A 19,536-nucleotide genomic window follows, 5' to 3' on the forward strand; every position below is an offset into this window, starting at 1 on the left:
AAAACATCTTTTCCTATTCATTCTTTCCACCACTGAGAGCTAAGGATGTCACCTTTGCTCTCAGTAGTAAATTGTGTAAGTTCTACAACTGGTGTTCCTCCATGTGACTCCTAAAATGGATGGTTGGTATCTGCACTGGGAAGTAGTCAGTAGGACTTTGGTAAACACTTTGAAATGTTATTCTGTTATATTGCATAATGGGCTGTTTTTTAATATAAAAAAGCAAAGGATTATCCTAAATGATAATTATAGCTAGCTAGTTAGCATTTCTTTGATGCAAAGAATTTGCTAGATCTTAAGTTAAGCTCTTCATAAATCTCATCTAATTTTCATAAATCCCTACAGCATAGGTGTGCTCAAATTTTCCATTTTTTGAGGGTGTGAGGTTTAAATTTAATTTTCTCTGGCATTTGTTGTGTTTTATAAAATACCTAAATGTCAATCAGATTTATAAAAATATATGTATAGCTTACTAATAGTAAACACAGATTATTCACTATAGATACAATGCAGAACGAAACAATCCGAGCTGATGTGGTTTTTGTTTTCCTCTCTATTGCAGTAGTAGTTACAGTTTGCTTGCAAAGTTTTAAAAAAATATTTCTTTTCCAGCTTTATTAAGGTATATTTGACAAAGGATAATTGTATATATTTAAGGTGTACAACCTGATATTTTGATGTGTGCGTGTTAGTTGCTCAGTTGTGTCCAACTCTTTGTGATCCCATGGACTATAGCTGACCAGGCTCTTCCATCCATGGAATTCTCCAGGGAAGAATACTGGAGTGGGTTGCCATTCCCTTCTCCAGGGCATCTTCCTGACCCAGGGATTGAATCTTGCATTGCGGGCAGATTCTTTACCATCTGAGCCACCAAGGAAATAATTACCATGACTGCTGGCTTTGAAGATGGAATCAGAGGTCAAGAGCCAAGAAACAAAGGCAGTGCCTATAATCTAGAAATGCCAAGGAAACAGATCTCCTCTAGAGCTTTCAGAAGGAATACAGCCTGCTGACACCATGGACACTATGATTTGAACCTATTACTACTCATTTTGGACTTTTAATGTCTAGAACTGGAAAATAACAAGTATGCGTTGCTTTAAGCTACAAAGTTTGTGGCTACTTGGGACAACAGTAATGGCAAACTAATACAGCTACTTTGGAGTCAGAATGCCCTGATTTGAATTCTCACTCCGCCACTTCCTGGACATGTATCCCTAGATCACTTTGCTGAGTTCCACTTTGCCAAGTCTCATATTTCTTCTTATTTCTAATAATAGTATCACATCATAGAGATAATCATGGTGTTGGGCATACAATATGCACTTATTAAATATAGGCTAATAAGGTGATCCTTGACTAAATAAAGCCTTGAGCTCTCCATAAAAGCATTCCAGGCAAAGGGGAGAGAATAGAGAAGGCATCATACTGTGAGCAAGTGGGGTACAGTGAAGAGTTTGCTATGGGTGCAGTAAAACATGCAAGGTATTACTTTGCCAACAAAGGTCCATCTAGTCAAGGCTATGGTTTTTCCCGTGGTCATGTATGGATGTGAGAGTTGGACTGTGAAGAAGGCTGAGCGCCGAAGAATTGATGCTTTTGAACTGTGGTGTTGGAGAAGACTCTTGAGAGTCCCTTGGACTGCAAGGAGATCCAACCAGTCCATTCTGAAGGAGATTAGCCCTGGGATTTCTGTGGAATGAATGATGCTACAGCTGAAACTCCAGTACTTTGGCCACCTCATGCGAAGAGTTGACTCATTGGAAAAGACTCTGATGCTGGGAGGGATTGGGGGCAGGAGGAGAAGGGGACGCCAGAGGATGAGATGGCTGGATGGCATCACTGACTTGATGGATGTGAGTCTGAGTGAACTCCGGGAGTTGGTGATGGACAGGGAAGCCTGGCATGCTGTGATTCATGGGGTCACAAAGAGTCGGACACGACTGAGCGACTGAACTGAAGAAGAATCTAGATGTGAGGCTGAAAGGATAGCAGAGGAATAGACTGTGAATGCCTGTATGTTATCTTAAGGACTTTCAATGTTACCGGGTAGCTAGGAAGCCAGGAGAGATCTTTGAGTGAGGGCCATAATAAACTTGGGTATGTATTTAGAGAGACAGCTTGTTTGGCTCCAAGGAGTGCAGGAATGGAAGAAATTTGTTGGAGGGAAATTTCTTGAGTGCTTCCTTTGTGCCAGGCACTGTGCTAATTACTTTCTGAAGGTTATCTAATTTAATGATCCCAAGAACCCTATGACTTGGTACATCATTACCTTCAATATACAGAAAGAGGTATGTCTGCTCAGAAAGATTAAGTGACTTGCCCGAGGTTACCCAAGAAGCAAGGAGTGGAGAGAGAATTCAAGCCCAAGCTTTTCTAATGCCAAAGGCTATTGCTTTACCTGCTGTAAAATTTCACTTGTATCTCTGTGGAACACTCTCATAAGTGAAGCTATCTTTTGATGAAGCCCTTGGGTCCTTAAAAAGTAAATTAAGGCTCCATGAAGACCCTCACTCTGTCTATTGAGCCCCATTCTTCTGAGATCCACATAAGTGCCAGTGTTCAGTGTAACAGTTTCTCTATGAGCTCATTGTGCAATCAAGCAGTCATACATGCTAGAGACTATTTAACCACTGAATGTCTTTATTGCTGTGGATTTATGCCCTTTTTGGCTGGTGGATTTCATTCAGTGGATGAAATAACAGTCATTGATAAACTGGCGAAGCTCTGCTGATGCTGGCACTCTAGAAATATAGCCAATTAAATTCACTGGCTAGAAATGAACCCTATCATAACTACTGGTGGTGACAGAGACTGCTGTTTGTCTCGGTACAGGAAATAAACATAGTCAACTTTTGCTTTCTAAAAGTGCATCAGAGGGAGTATCTGCCCTCATGGGTGCAGAAGATGCAGTGATAGAGACTTGGGCTGTTATGTGGAATGGGTAAGGCAGGAGATGGATGGAAAACCCTCACGTTACGGGAATTGACTGAGCAATTGAACTGAACTGACTGAATTATTTACATGTAGAATCTTAAAAAAAACCAACAACGAACAAATGGATATAACAAAACAGAAATTAATCCACAGATATTGAAAACAAACTAGTTGTTATCAGTGGGCAGAACAAAATAGGGATATGGGATTAAGGGATACAAATGACTCTGTATAAAATAGATAAATTACAAGGATATATTGTACAGCATAGGGACATAAAGCCATTATTTTTAATAACTTTAAATGGAATATAATCTATAAAAGTATTCAGTCACTGTGCTATACATCTGAAACTAATATAATAATGTAAATCAATTATACTTCAATAAAAAAAAGAAATACAGTTATAGCAGACAAAAGTTTTTGTGTTCTCAGTTCCACTTTCTTTGGGAGACTAGTCCTCCTACTTTCTGTATGATTTTGTCTGTGATCTATCAAATTACATGATAGCTGAATGAAAATGAGGCCAACGCATACTGGAAATAAAACTAGAGGTGGAGAAAGAAAAGCAGCTGAATATCATCTGAGGCCCTGGAATCTGCCATACCCAACATGTAAATTTCTTCTATGTTTGTGTCCACTCTTGGACTTCACAGCTAGATGAGCCAATACACTTTCTTTCTGAGTTAATTTGAGTCATTTTTTCTATCATTAGTAACCAAAAGAATCCAATCAATATATACAGTGGTATGAAGAGTGTTACTATATTTAAAATTATTACTAGTTTTTTTTCCCCCCCAAAGTTTGAAATACATTTTGGACCTTTTTTCCTTAGAAACAGAAATTAAATAATAATTGTCTGGATATCTTCTAACCTCATTGTGCCTCACACTTAAGAATGATCTTACTCATGTTAGTATATACTAAGTCCAGTTTCTGTATACAAGCATCAGTATTGTTTAAAGGTATATAAAGTCCAACTTAAAGCACAGAACCTTCTGAATTTCAGATTCTCCACAATGTTCTTGGGACTCTTGACTTAGAATTTGCCCCTGAGACTGTGCCTCTGAGAAGCCATTCAACTCAGTGGAACTCTCCTCAACTTTCTGAATTTGTTGGGAGACAGAAAAAGGGAACACCCTTCAGGTGGAGAAATGGAAGGATGCTGGAATGTGGCCTCCACTGACAACTTGAGGGAGTCAAGCCCGCAAGAAGAGAAGATGCTGGAGTGACCACCAGAGCTATCCCAACCTGCTGAAAATAGACCCTTGGGATTTAGCCAAGAGCCTTCATGACCACTTCTGGCTCTGCTGTTCCTTAGGCTCTGACCTCATCTACTCATATCTGTTGCCAAACAGCCTTATGCTCTGGGGATCTCCTTGTTCTTTGGCATATGCTCAAACTCTTTATTTTTTCTGTTAAAAAAAGTTGCACACATATTACTGGATTCTTTCCTGGAGTAGTTGCAAAGGAAAACATTTCCTTCTCCTAGTTTCACTGTTTTCACAATGGGGCTTACAAATAAACTTTTAAGATGATGCTTCACCAGAACATAGCCTTGATCTTAAAATAAGTAATAAAGCCCTACCTTAAGGATATTTACACACATAAGGTGTGATCTCAGACATTAAGATTTACTTTTTAGGCTGCCTTTGGCCTGTTTTTGAGAGTTGAAAATTCATCTTGTAACATACTTTTAATTTTGTTTTATTTTTGGAATGAGAGTGTTACATATGGGTCAGTATGTTGGAGTCGCAAAACTGGTTTTTCTCCTCCATGGCTTCTTATAGCCTCTGTTTCTTAACTACCCTGTCTTCTTCTGTTCAGGGTGCTATAGCAGATTACCATCGACCAGTGGCTTCAACAGCAAACATTTATTTCTCACAGTTCTGGGGTCTTGGTTGTCTAAGATCAAGATGCTGATAGAACTGGTGCTTGCTGAGGGCCCTCTTCTTGGTTTGCAGATGGTGGCCTTTGCAGCGTATCTCACACGCTGATGTGCAGAGAGAGAGACTCATTTAGTATTTCCTCCTTTTAAAATCTATCACGAGGCCCCCTATCCTCATGACATGATCTATCCCTAATCAAAGGCTCTATCTCCAAATACCAAAACTGGTGGGTTAAGATTTCAATGTATGAATTGTATGGTGGGGGACACAAACATTTATTCCATAATACACTCCCTTTCAAGGCCCCCCGATTCCTGGCCTCGAGCATATCTCACCTAGATTATGATCATAGCCTCCTAACTGGTCTAACTGCTTCTATCCTTGTATTTTAGCCTCTTTAATCTACTTTCAACAAAGCAACCAGAGTAACTTTGTTTCAAAGAGAATTAGACCTCATTACTCTTCTGTTCAATACACTCCACAGCTCCCCCTCATTTGGAGTCAAACCCCAGGTCTTCATAATAATCCACAATTTAACCCACATAATGCAGATTCTTATTACCTACTAACCTCATCTCCACTCCTCTTTTCCGATCACGAGCTTGGTCACCATGCTGCATGAAACCATCAACGCTTTCTCTTTGCTTCTGGCCCGCTGCTCTTCCTGTTACTTCTGTTCTTCCTTGGACTCACCAAGCATTCTTCCATCTCAGGGCCTTTCCACTTGCCACTCCCTCAATCCCAGAATGTCTCCCTTCATGTATCCTCAGGGTCAGCACCCTTGTTCCCCAAGGGTCTTTCCTCAAGTCACTGTTGCATGGAGGGCATGTACGGCCACCTGATCTAAATTTCAAGCCCTACTGTTTGACATTTCCTTCCCTGCTTCATATTATTTTTCACTAGCGGGTTCTGTTTCTTCTACTAGAAAGTTAAATTAAATTTTATGAAGTAGGAATTTTGGATTCACTATTGAATCCACAACAGCTGGAAGAGTACCTGATACATACTATGTGTCCAAAAAATGTGTAGAATGAATAAATAAATGGATGGATGATTAAAATGGAAGACAAGGACACATATTTGAGACATAAACTGAGGACGTGTATGGGAGAGTCTTCAGAGAATTTGTTGCTCCAAATTGAAGAGGGGCCAATGGCTTTATAGATGCAGGGAACAGGAAACAGGTATGAAATACTGCTAGGAGTTAAAAAAAGAGAAATTGAGATAAATATACTGACATAGAACCATCTTAGAGATACACTATTCAGTAAAAAAATAGTAGCAAATGCAATGAACAAATAAATACAACTTCTCTTCTATAAATAAATGGAAAAACAAAACTCTAGATTTCTGTGTGTCTATTTGTGTTTTTATATATGTACACATGCAGATATACGCTAGGAGAAAGGTCTGAAAGTCTATGCCAGTAGGCAAACATTTTTTTCTGTAAAGGGCCAGACTATATTCTAGACTCTGCAGGTCATCTAACAGTTTCTGTTGGATATTATTCATGCATTTGTTTGTAAACAACTCTTTCAAATTGCAAAAATAAAAAAAAACATTTTTAGCTCATGAATTATATAAAAGTAAAATCCTCCAGGCTTACTGGTTGTTGTCTCTTGATCTAGGTTTGGTTAGTTCTGGTGAAATCTGTGGCACTGGGAAGAGTGAAGGGAGATTTTAGACTTTTTTCCCTTATATGGTCTCTATTGTTTGAATTATTTTTTCTCAGGGAATGTATTCCTGAAATATATGGGTTAAAAAAGTGCTATTAAATAAATGAATGGGGAAAAACCTGCTGCAAGGTAATTATTCAAGAAGTATTTGTTGAATAAATGAATGAATTTTGAATGAGTGAATAAATGTTCACATGAACAAATGAATGCACGGATTCACATGTTTTCAGTTCTTTTGCTATGTATTATGTGGAAGCAAGGAAGTGGTTTGTGAAATTCTACAGCTAACAGAAGACCACATAAGATTTGCAAGTCCAAGCTACTGACTTTGTATTTTTTGTCATTATCAGTTCTCCTAATATTAGTACTGGAAAACCTGTTTGAAAGTCAATTCTATGCAATAAAAACCCTTTTACCTAATGCATTGCATTAACCTTTAATTTGCATCAAGGTTTGGTACAATACACTGGAGGAAAGATTAAAATAATATTTAGTTACTTCAACATTTTGTTCCAGGCTTAAGTGGGCATTGGGCCATGAATATTTATTTGTATTAAACCCACTTGTCTAGGTGTGAACTGCTTTGTAGACTTTATATATCAAACATAGTGTAGAATAAGTATTTTAAATCTTTTTGGATTTTTGCAAAAACCTTTTGTTCAATTGCCTCTTTGCAAAGAAAAACACATGCACATCTGTGTCCTTGTGTTAAGATGAGATTGTCTTTAGTTTTGCTTTAAAATGCTGCTTTTATAATACTAATGTAAATTTCCAATTGTCCTTGAGATTGGTGTCTAAATTGCTAACAACTTTTAAAAACATCCTTTTGCCATGCTTTAGTACCTATCCATGTGTTTCACAAAATAACATATTTATCATCATCAATAGAGATTTCATTAAAAACACACATTAGGCACCCATCTGTACTGTTCTGGTACTGTATCAAAGGATTTTGGGGAAAAAGAAATTCAACAATATAAGTCTGGGAAGTCTTTTAATAAATAAGTTCCTATCAAGATTTATTTTAACTCTTGAAAGATTTTAGCCTCTTAAATATCTATGAGTGAGTGAGTGAGTGAAGTCGCTCAGTCGTGTCTGCCTTTTTGCGACCCAGTGGACTGTAGCCCGCCAGGCTCCTCTGTCCATGGGATCCTCCAGGCAAGAATACTGGAGTGGGTTGCCATTTCCTTCTCCAGGGGATCTTCCCAACCCAGGGATCGAACCCAGGTCTCCTGCATTGCAGGCAGATGCTTTATCCTCTGAGCCATCAGGGAAGCCTAAATATCTATACTTTCCCCCTAACCTCAGATTATTGAGATATAATTGCCATGTTACATTGTGTTAAGTTTAAGGTGTACAATGTAATGATTTGATAATTAAATATCTAGATTTCCCCCTGTATTTGTAGAAAGTTTTCACTTTCTACTTGGTTGATTTCCTAATTTCATTTTCAAAAAAGTATTTGAGCGAAGTCCTTATTCCGCTGTTTTAGGCTGCAGTTAGTATTGTGACACGAGCGCTTCCATCAGCTTTAATTGAAGCTGTCAAATTTGCTGCATTAAATTCCCTTTAATGCTAAAGCACAATATTAACTGTCTATGAGCAAATATCCCACTACAATATGTGAACTACCCAATACTTTCTTATCATACTAAAAAGTGTGAATTAAATTATAATATAATGAGAAACTAGAAGTTCATAGTAATTCCAAATGTGGTGAATCTGCACCAGTGCATAAAAATTTTCAGTGACTGTGAAAAACAGAACGGCTTGAGCCTTGAAGCTTTCTCCCAACAACCAAAAAGGACCCCAAACAAGCAAGCATAGCTAAGCATTTCATCCTGGAAGCAGCTTACTGAATTAATAAGACAAGTCAATTAATGTAATGCTCTGTTGCTTCGGGATAAAACATGAAAATGGAAAAACGTGGAGCTGTTTACCATATTGAGATCAAGCCACCAGGAAGACTCTGAACAAAACAGCCTCTTTTCTCTGAGTCTTAAAGGAGAACTTGGCATGTTTTCTGCTGTGGACTTAAATGTGAATTTCTCCCGAAATTTATCCTCAAAGGACTAACCCCTCAGTGGGACTGCATTTGGAGATAGGGCCTTTATGGAGCAATGAAATTATATGAGGTCCTAAAGGTGGGGACCTGAACCCATAGGATTAGCATCCTTTTAATAAGAGACACCAAAAAGTGTTCTCCCTTCTCCATGTATGGACACAGTGAGAAGGGGGCCATCTACAAACCAGGAGGTGGGTTATCAACCAGGAACTGAAAAGGCAGCACCATGATCTGGGACTTCTAGCTTCCTGAACTGTGAGAAAATAAATCTGTTACTTAAGCCAGTCAGTCTGTGGTGTTTTATACTCTGGAGAAGATGCTGTGGTGGAGATCAGCTGAGGGTTGACCAAGTGGGTCTCCCCTCCTTCCTGGGCACATCCTGAGATGCATTTCCTAGCCTCTCTTGCAGTCAGGTAGGTTCTGCTGGAATCTCCAATAAACTGGAGTTCTGCTTCATGAAATGCGGGCTGTTGTATTTTCTACCATTTTTAGGACTGCCCTATGCTTGCTCTCTCTTCCCTGCCTGCTGGTGGAAAGCAGAGTTTCAAATAGATGTTTCTATTGTCTCAGAAATGGTAGAGCCTCTCAGAAATTTATAATGTTGAGTCCCTGGTTGCTTGATCTATGGATAAAATTCGAGGAGTTTATGGCTAAAATTCGAGGAGTTTATGGCTAGAAAAATATTACATCCCTATTTTCATGAAACTCTAACCTAAATTTAGTATCTCCTTCTATTATGAATGTAGGCAAATAACCACAATGATTTAAATACTCCCTATGACTGTCACCTGGATAAATCACAGATTTTTCATATCACTTATTTGTTGCAGATATTTCAAAAGTGTTTTACACTTACTACTGTTTTAAAGTTATTATAGTTGTTGAACCTGTTGCCAGATTTTGTTATTTAATTCTTTAGTAGTGAAGCATATATATTATGTCACATTTTAAAATATCTTGATTATTGAATTTTAATGTATTTTTCTTTAAATTCTACATATTTTATTTTATGTTTTTGAAAATTATTATCCTGAAAAAGGGTTGACAGACTTCACCAGACTTCCCAAAATGTCCGAGGCACAAAAAGGTTAAGAATCATGATGCCACATGGGAGGACTCTGTGACATATGGGGAAGATAAACGCTTGCTGGGTTAACCTACCAAGATGTTCAAGATGCTATATTTGTTAGTCTTTTCACATCAAAGAGTCTATACTCTCCAAGACAGGGATGGGCAAAGGTTTTCTGTAAAGGGTCAGATAGTAAATATGCTGGACTTTGCAGTCCACACAGTTAGTGTTGCAGTGATTCAACTCCGCCCTTGCAGTGAAAAGACAACCACAGGCTATATGTAAATGAAGGGGCATGACTGGGTTTCAATAAAACTTTATTTATAGATTGGAATTTCCCCTGGAGAAGGAAATGACAACCCACTCCAGTACTCCTGCCTGGAAAATCCCATGGATGGAGGAGCCTGGCAGGCTACAGTCCATGGGTTCGCAGAGTCGGACACAACTGAGCGACTTCACTTTCTTTCACTATAGATTGGAATTTGAATTTCTTTTAATTTGGTAGGTCACTAACATTATTCTTCAAGAATTTTTTTTCAATCATTTAAATATGTAAAAAGCCATTCCTCCTCTAGGCCATACAAAAGCCCATAATGGATTGTAGTTGACTGATCCCTGAAATAAGACATAGGTCAGATGGTACTTTTGGGAAGGATAGGGGAGTGAAATTGTGTTAATTGCTGAGTTTGCTGGATGACTCAATTCCACAATGTAGACCAACGTTGGAGACATCCCAGAATGGCAAGCTGAAGGGATTCTGTATTGTCTGCTCTTTGTAAATCTAGGTTGCCATTTCCTACTACAGGGCATCTTCCTGACCCAGGGATCAAACCTGTATGTCTTGCGTCTCCTGCATTGGCAGGCAGATTCTTTAATGCTGAGCCAGCTGGGATGCCCAACTATCCTCCTAACACCACATAAATCCTTAGTGTTTAGTGATTCTCTACTTTGTACTCGAGAATGACATGGGGTGATTAAAAAAAAAAAAAATCGAGGCCGGAGCATCATACTGGATCCACTAAATCAGAATCTCAGGACTCTGACTGCACACTGATGCTCCTACAAAACTCCCTGATGACCCGTGTTCAGTGAGGGAGAGAATACATGGGCATTGACGATGAAGTCTGGTGTGTGCCCCACAGTGCAGGGCATAAACAAAAATCGAGATTTCTCTCTCCAGACTCTTGGTCTTCACTTTACTTCCTTCCTACTAGGTTGAAAATAGCACACATCATTTAAGTTAAAGAAATATAAAACCTCTCCTCTAACGCACATGGTGTCATCAGGCCTGTGCAGATTCCATATATGAATGACTAGGACGTAGCCTCTTGCCCAAAGTTTGAAAACTGGTGGTTTAAGGAACGGTTTTGTCCACTTGTCTCTTCATTTTGTCTGCCTTTCCCCTTGCTTGTTTTCCCTCTCAGCCTCTCTGCCTCCATCTCTCTTTCCTTCTTGGTTCCCTCTCCTTCTTGCCCTTCAAACACATATTTATTGAGAATCTAATATGTGTCTATTCAACACTTTTCTGGGTGCCCTGAGATTTGTTTGCTTTCCCATTGTCCTAAAAATGTTTAATTATTTTCCATATTTAAATATTCAGATATTCAGAAATCGGGAGATTTCACTGAACCAATAGGGGAGATGGAGCTGCTGGACATTTCCACATGGTGACAGTCAGGTACAGCTGAGTAACAGGGTCCCTTTCCACTGGGAGAGAAAGGTCTTTCTACCTGGCTATGTCTTCATCACTTTCAACCTTTAAATACACACCTACATCTCTTCATGTAGCTGAACGTTGTCAACCTGTAGATATCTGGGCTGTGACCTACTACCTGAGCCAATTACATAATTTATAACCTGCACATTCCTTCTCATATCCGCAACTAAGTGGCAAATACCCACATGAAAGCAAGATTTCTGTCATCATCTGTATCAGAGGTTTACCAACCATAACTTGTACACCAAATCTAGCCTGTTGCTTGCTTTTGTAAATGATTTTGTAAATAAATTATATAGGGATATTTATGCATTGTCTATGCCTCCTTTCATGTTCTGATGGCAGAAATCAATAACTGCCTGCAAAGTCTAACGTAATTACTTTCTGGTTCATTATGGAAAAAATTTTGTTGACCCATGATCTAGGTATTTGATGTAAAAAATGTCTATATCTAGTTATCTGTTAAAACCTGGTTGATTCCATTTTTAGCTTTTCCTTCAGGTATTTCATGTTTGTTGCAGCACCTGCTTCTTCCTGTGCAGCCTGTTAAGCAACTCTGAGGTCACTGGTAGGAGACAATAGTTTGATCCTCTCATCTGTATGGGAGAAAATATTTGCAAATGAAGCAAATGATATGGGATTAAGCTCCAAAATATACACACAGCTTATGCAGCTCAATATTAAAACAAAAACAAAAACCCAATCAAAAAATGGGCAGAAGATCTAAATAGGCATTTCTTCAAAAAAGACAGATAGCTAAAGAGCACATGAAAAGATGCTCAACATCACTAATTATTAGAGAAATGCCAATCAAAACTACAATGAGGTGTCACTGCACATCAGTCAGAATGGCCATCATCCAAAAACCTACAAACAATAAATGCTGGAAAGGGTGTGGAGAAAAGGGAACCCTCTTACACTGTCCGTCAGAACGTAATCTGGTACAGCCACTGTGGAGAACAGTATGGAAGTTCCTTTAAGAAAACTAAAACTAGAGCTACGATATGATCCATCTATTCTACTCTTGGGCACATATCCTGAGAAAACTGTAATTTGAAAAGATACATGCACCCCAATGTTCACTGAGGCACTATTTACAATAGCCTGGACATGGAAGCAAGCTAAAAGTTCATCAACAGAGGAATAAAGAAATATCTATTCCTTTATATACATACATACACACACACGCACATATACATATACACACACAATGGAATATGACTCAGCCATAAAAAAAGAATGAAATAGTGGCATTTGCAGCAAGATGGATGGATCTAGACATTGTCATACTAACTGCAGTCAGACAGAAAAAGTCAAATATCATGCATCACTTATATGTGAAATCTAAAAAAAAGGTACAACTGAATATATCTACAAAACAGAAATAAGAGTTACAGATGTAAAAAACTTATGGTTAGCAGGGCATAAGGTGAGGGGAGGGATAAATTGGAAGATTGGGATTGACATACACAAACTGCTATATGTAAAATAGATAACTAATAAGGATATACTGTATAGCACAGGGAACTCTACTCAGTACTCTGCAGTGACCTATATGGGAAAGGAATCTAAAAAAGAGTGGATACATATATACGTGTAACTAGCTGATTCACTTTGCTATGTGCCTGAAACTAACACAACGCTGTAAATCAACCATGCTTTAATAAAAATTAAACAAACAAAAATGTCAGCACTGCCTGATATCTTGATTTTGGCCTTATGAGGCTTTAAGCAGAGAGCTCAGTCATGTTGTACCTGTACTTCTAACCCATGGAAGTTGACATAATAAATGTATGCTGCTTTGAGCAAAAAAGACCAAACAACTCAAAAAGAGATAGCTTCAATCATAGGCAATGAATGTGGAGAGATGTTACTAGCATCTGTTGTTATTTTTTTCCTGAAATACCTTTGCCCTCCTACTAATTTGTCACAGCTATTTTTTTTTCCAGCCAATTTTTCTTTTAAAGAATCATTAAGAGAAACATTTGATTTCATTTTATTATGTAAACGTTACTTTGCCAAGAGAACAATATCATTGCTTGACTTAACAGCAAATTCCCACTTACGCCCAACCTCATCGAACCATACTGTGTAACATGAACTGTGATGGAGGAAAACAGGTAATGGTTGAAGAGCATCAGACCATTTCAAACACTAGGATTGCAGCTCATCTGCTTGAAACACGGTTAAGATATTATGCTTATTTTATGTCTCTGGTCAGCAGGAAAAAGATCCAGTTTATTGGGTTAGAGCAAAATGCTTGATATTGTTAAGATACCAATCACGGGGCTTAATCCTCTTCCAGGAAAGGCTAGTCTGACCTGAAACAATTTTTTTCTTTAAAGGGTCTTCTTTTATTTCCATCGTCTCCCTACTTCTGCTCAACTAAAAAGGGTTTGTGAAAATACAATTTGCTCTCTATAAAGTGCTTACTCTGCAACACATTCTCAATCTTCCTCCATCCTAGGGAATGGGCTTTTTGATGAACTTCATGGATGGTGGTTCTCATCAAGGGAAAATATAACAGGCTATAATCCACTGTGTTGGTTCACACCAACTCCCTCACTTTGATTAGTTTAAAGCAAATCACATCTATAATCAATTGTCATGGATGGGACTTATTTGAATCTTGACTCAAGACTTTACTGAAAAATTGTAAGACAATCAGAAGAGCACAAATATCGCTGACTTGTTCTTTGATATTAATGACATCATTGTTGATTAGTTCTGATAATCATATTGTGACTTAAAAGTCCACTATTGTATTTAGGAAGAGAATGGCTTTTTTTTTTTTTTTTAAAGTAAAATGCCTTCTTTTCTCCTCTCTTTGGAACTAGAGCCAATGTTTAAAGCCAAATAACTATTTCATTAAAATCCAATCCCACGAGTGGCAATGGTTCAAAGAAGACTGTAGAAAGCATTCTCACAGTGATTTCAGTCCATGGTCAGCAGTCTGGGATATTACTTTTGAGAAAGTCTGGGTTGCATCGCCCAGCCCTTCTAACCTACTCTGGGGTGTATTTTATTTTGAAAAAGATTGCAAATAAAAATGAGGTATTTTGAGAATTTTAGACTCTCCTTGAAACTGTTAAAAAATCTCCTTTTGTGTACCAAAACGTGATTTGGGAATTACTTAGATCCTGATTTTAAGCCTTCAGCACTTGGTAGGGGCCAATTCATGAAACGAAAACCTGAAAAAATTCTTTGCTCTGTGTGTGTTTGACACCAGCAGCCTCTGGTGCTTCAACTCTGCCAACAGCTATTCAGATTCATATTTGAAACCACGGTCTATGCCTGGAGGGTCTCTTAACTGCTGTTTTAAATGCAAAATCAAGTAAGAATAAAAAATATCTTTGAGGAACAGAAAAACTTCCTAAATAGCTGGGAAGCCTTTTTTTTTTAAACCCTCTACCTCAAACCACCATTGAACTATAAAGTTGCTGAGTTCCTTCTTGATGATGAGTTGAGAAACACATCATCATCGAACTGTAAGGGCTGTTGCAAATTCTGAGAAATACCACACATCCTAATAGTATTAATTTAGGAAAAACAAAAAAACAAACAAACAGAATCCTGCAATTTATTTAATGGATCACTGGGCGAGAGTATACTCTGCATGGCTGTTTTACAAATCACATGTAATGGGAAGGAGACGCAGGTGAAATCACCAACAAATACAGCTTCAGTAGTCCTTGAAGTAGTCTCTAAGTGATGGTGGGCGTGTGCAGAGTCACTTCAGTCATGTCCGATTCTTTGTCCCTCTATGAACTATAGCCCGCCATGCTCCTCTATCCACGGGGTTCTCCAGGCAAGAATACTGGAGTGGGTTGCCATACCCTCCTCCAGGGGATCTTCCCAACCCAGGGATCGAACCTGGGTGTCTTACATCTCCTGCCTTGGCAGGCGGGTTCTTTACCACTAGGGCCACCTGGGAAGCCCTAAGTAATGGTAAGTGGCGACTAACTGTCAGTTTGGAAATCGAGAAAGTCACGGTGCAAAATGTTTATATGGTTCGATTATTTTTGCATTTGATTGTTTTTGGTTTGACTATTGTTACAACTGCAGCTCTCAACAAGGGCAGTATCTTGTTCTCAAGGATCATGTGGGCATTTGCGCAGTGATTTCTTGGCTGTTACAGTGGTTGTGGGCTGCTATTACTGTGCGGTGGGCAAGGAGGAGAAAGGCTGTACGCCCTGAAGTGCATGAGATACTCCTGCTCAAGGGAGAATTACTGTCCTATTGACTTAGTAATGTCACACTGAAGATTAATGTACGTCAGAAAATCCGTTTATGGTGTTTTGAGCCCAGAACTGAGCTCAGATACAAAAAATAATATCTTTGTATTTTTTTCCCCTTAAAAAATTGAGGCATAATTAGCATTTCATACAATTCACCACTTTAAAACTGTTTACATGTCAATGGTTTTTAGTTGTGCAACCATCACCAAAATCTAATTTCAGACTGTTTTCATCTGCCTCAAACAACCAATTAGCAGTCGCTTTCCCATTCCCCTTTCTATCCCCTGGAAATGAATCTACTTCTGTAAGCAGCTCCTTGGTCCCTTTTTCTGTTTGCTCATCCTTGTTTTGCTTAGACCTTAAACATAAAGATGAGTTCATTAGGCAACATTTAACTCTGCTCCTGATTTCTGCTTTTCTAAATAAATACAACCCCTTACCTGATTTGTTGATTCCCTTCCTGGATTAAAAGGAATAAGAATGAAGAATTAAGTAGTTAAAGAATGACTGACTCTCTACCCCTAGGTTCCCCTTAGTAAATCTGCAGGTAGACTCTGCGGGCACAGGTGGACCATGTGGACAAGAGAACATTCAATTACAGGTGGACCATGCGAGCAAGACAGCATCCAAGTAAGACTGGGGTAAGTCAACAGGACTGCATGCAATGGAAAAATGATGAAGACTCTGACTTCCTGCTTAATAATTAACTGTTTCCCCTTTTTCCCTTTAAAAATCGTCACTAGGGTTGGGCAGCATCTTCAGAGTTGCTGGATTTTTCTGAACATAGCATGTTTCTTCTCTACTGAAGCTTGCTTCTCAATTTACTGTCTGTTGACTGGTGAGCAGCCAAATATGTGTTCAATTACACTTTCTGTGTCTATGTGCATGCTCTGTTGTGTCCGACTCTTTGTGACCACCAGAGCTCCTCTGTCCATGTAATTTTCCAGGCAAGAATACTGTCAATGTATGGCAAAACCACTACAATATTGTAAAGTAATTAGCCTCCAATTAAAATAAATAAATTAAAAAAAAGAAAAGACCCCGATGCTGGGAAAGACTCAAGGTGGGAGAAGAAGGGGACAACAGAGGATGAGATGGCTGGATGGCATCACTGACTCGATGGACATGAGTCTGAGTGAACTCCGGGAGTTGGTGATGGACACAGAGGCCTGGCATGCTGCAATCCATGGGGTTGCAAAGAGTCAGACACGACTGAGTGACTGAACTGAACGATGTGGAATCTAGAAAAATGGCACAGACGAATCTATTTGCAAAGCAGAAATAGAGACACAGACATACAGAACAAATATATGGACATCAAGGGATAAGGGGGGGATAAACTGGGAGATTGGGACTGACATATATACACTACTGTGTATAAGGTAGGTAAGGTAGGTAACTAATGAGAACCTGCTGCATAGCACAGGGGGAAGAAAGAAGGTATAATATGTAGGACATATATTAAGTTAACCTTAAAAATTCATTCTGGTCCCATCACTTCATGGGAAATACATGGGGAAACAGTGGAAACAGTGTCAGACTTTCTTTTTCTGGGCTCCAAAATCACTGCAGATGGTGACTGCAGCCATGAAATTAAAAGACGCTTACTCCTTGGAAGGAAAGTTATGACCAACCTAGATAGCATATTCAAAAGCAGAGACATTACTTTGCCAACAAAGGTCCATCTAGTCAAGGCTGTGGCTTTTCCTGTGGTCATGTATGGATGTGAGAGTTGGACTGTGAAGAAGGCTGAGCGCCAAAGAATTGATGCTTTTGAACTGTGGTGTTGGAGAAGACTCTTGAGAGTCCCTTGGACTGCAAGGAGATCCAACCAGTCCATTCTGAAGGAGATCAGCCCTGGGATTTCTTTGGAAGGAATGATGCTAAAGCTGAAACTCCAGTACTTTGGGCACCTCATGCGAAGAGTTGACTCATTGGAAAAGACTCTGATGCTGGGAGGGATTGGGGCTCCGCAGGAGGAGAAGGGGACGACAGAGGTTGAGATGGCCGGATGGCATCACTGACTTGATGGACATGAGTCTGAGTGAACTCCGGGAGTTGGTGATGGACAGGGAGGCCTGGCATGCTGCGATTCATAGGGTCGCAAAGAGTCGGACATGACTGAGTGACTGAACTGAACTGAACTGAAAAATTCATTCCAATATATAGTAGATGCTGACAAATACTGTTTGATTTCACTTATACTAGGTACCTAGAGTACTCAAATTCATAGGGTCAGAAAGTACATTTGTCGATGCCAGGGGCAGGGGATGGAAGGTGAAGAGGGGGAATGGGGAGTTAGTGTTTAATGGTACAGAGTTTCAGTTTAGGAAAGTGAAAAATTCAGGAGATGGATGATGCTGAGATTTGTTCAACAATGTGTCTGTACTTAGTACCACTGAACTGTATAGCTAAATATGTTTAAAATAGTATGTTCTATATTATGTGACTTTTATCACAATAAAAATTTTAAAAAATAATTAGATGATATCCATAATCTGATAAACCACTAAAAATGTAGTAGAGACATATCTGGCTGAAATGTTCAAGGACTTGCTCAGTTTTACATTTTTAAACCAATTCCTGCCTTCGACCATTTTGTTTCTCACTGGTTTGGTTTGGGTCTGCTTCCTTGTTCTCAGACGTCTAACTGATTCACCTTTGCAGTTGTTTCTACCTGACTTAATAGCCTTGAAGTCTTTTGGCCAGTCTCTAACAAGGACTGCTGATTTATGGCAAAATCATCACCCCATTATGGTTCTCACTGACTGATCGGTGATTACGCTGGCTTGCTCCAGGTGTGGCTGGAGCCTGAAGAAACAGATGCTACAGAAGTTGGGAAGGAAGAGCTTTTTCTTTACCCACAAGCAAGGCTTCTGGGGCTGTTAAGGAACATCTGTATGTCTAAATCAAGCAATCTAGATCTAAGCAGTCAGAGCTGCTCTTCAGAACCTAAGAATTTGTTATGTTGTAAGTATCTGACTTTAAAGAGTATCTCAAATTCTATTTTTACTCTCAGTTCAGTTCAGTTGCTCATTCATGTCCCACTCTTTGCGACCTCAGGGACTTCCCTGTCCATCACCAACTCCCGGAGCTTGCTCAAACTCATGTCTGTCGAGTTGGTGATGTCATCCAACCATCTCTTCCTCTGTCATCCCCTTCTCCTCTACCAATCATCACTCCACCAATAAGAAATTATGCTCAGATAATCACAAATTCTGAGAAGTACAAGATTCCTTAGGCATGAATCCTGTTATTGTTCAGTCGCTAAGTCATATCTGTCTCTTTGTGACACCATGGACTGCAGCACACCAGGCTTTCCTGTCCTTCACCATCTCCCAGAGTTTGCTCAGATTCAGCACCCCTAAGAGTTCTCCTCGTCTATGCTTGAATACCATTCATAGCAACAAAGCCATTACCTACTAAACAAAGTCAATCAGGTAAGTTGTTCTTAAACTGGTAAAAGTTTAGTTATAAATTGCACATACTCTTTAGAAACGAGTGTAACCCCTTCTTTTAAATGAGACCTTTGAATATTTAAATACAGCTTCTCATTCTTGACCCACTTTTCTTTTTCCATGAATCTAAGCATCAACCTTCTTCAACTGTTTTTGATGATCATAAGCACTTTCCTCTGTCTACTTGCTTGAACTTGATTTAAACATGCCAGGTAGTCGATGACCAGTTTGAACTGTGGATCATCTGCAAAACTGGTCTGTATAGTCAGTTCTGTCTTTCACACAGTTGATAATAAAACAATGCACAGGACACAGCTAGGTCAGTACTCAGGATTCTATTACTAGAAATCTTTCTCTAGGATACAATTATTCTGGAAATTAGAAACACTTGAATGCCACTCTTCATTATGGTTATGAGCTCACACAATTTTTACTCTCATCTATCCTTCTCCAGAATATACCCGGGAGCAGCAAAATGTAAAGACCC

At 39.1% G+C, this 19,536-nt stretch overlaps 1 protein-coding gene across 1 annotated transcript in view; it reads right to left on the minus strand.

Annotated features, from left to right (window-relative positions):
• Nucleotides 1-2,464: 2,464 nt before the first annotated feature.
• Nucleotides 2,465-19,536, minus strand: part of TAFA1 (TAFA chemokine like family member 1) — a 533,669-nt gene continuing 516,597 nt past the window's right edge. The window contains exons 5-6 of the transcript XR_006547226.2: nucleotides 5,397-6,023; nucleotides 2,465-4,930 (exon numbers count right to left, since the gene is read on the minus strand). The gene's annotated coding sequence lies outside the window, so the exon portion shown is untranslated. The remainder of the gene's footprint in view (nucleotides 4,931-5,396; nucleotides 6,024-19,536) is intronic.

The sequence above is a fragment of the Bubalus bubalis genome, chromosome 21 (genome assembly GCF_019923935.1).
Source record: "Bubalus bubalis isolate 160015118507 breed Murrah chromosome 21, NDDB_SH_1, whole genome shotgun sequence".
Taxonomy (NCBI): Eukaryota; Metazoa; Chordata; class Mammalia; order Artiodactyla; family Bovidae; genus Bubalus; species Bubalus bubalis.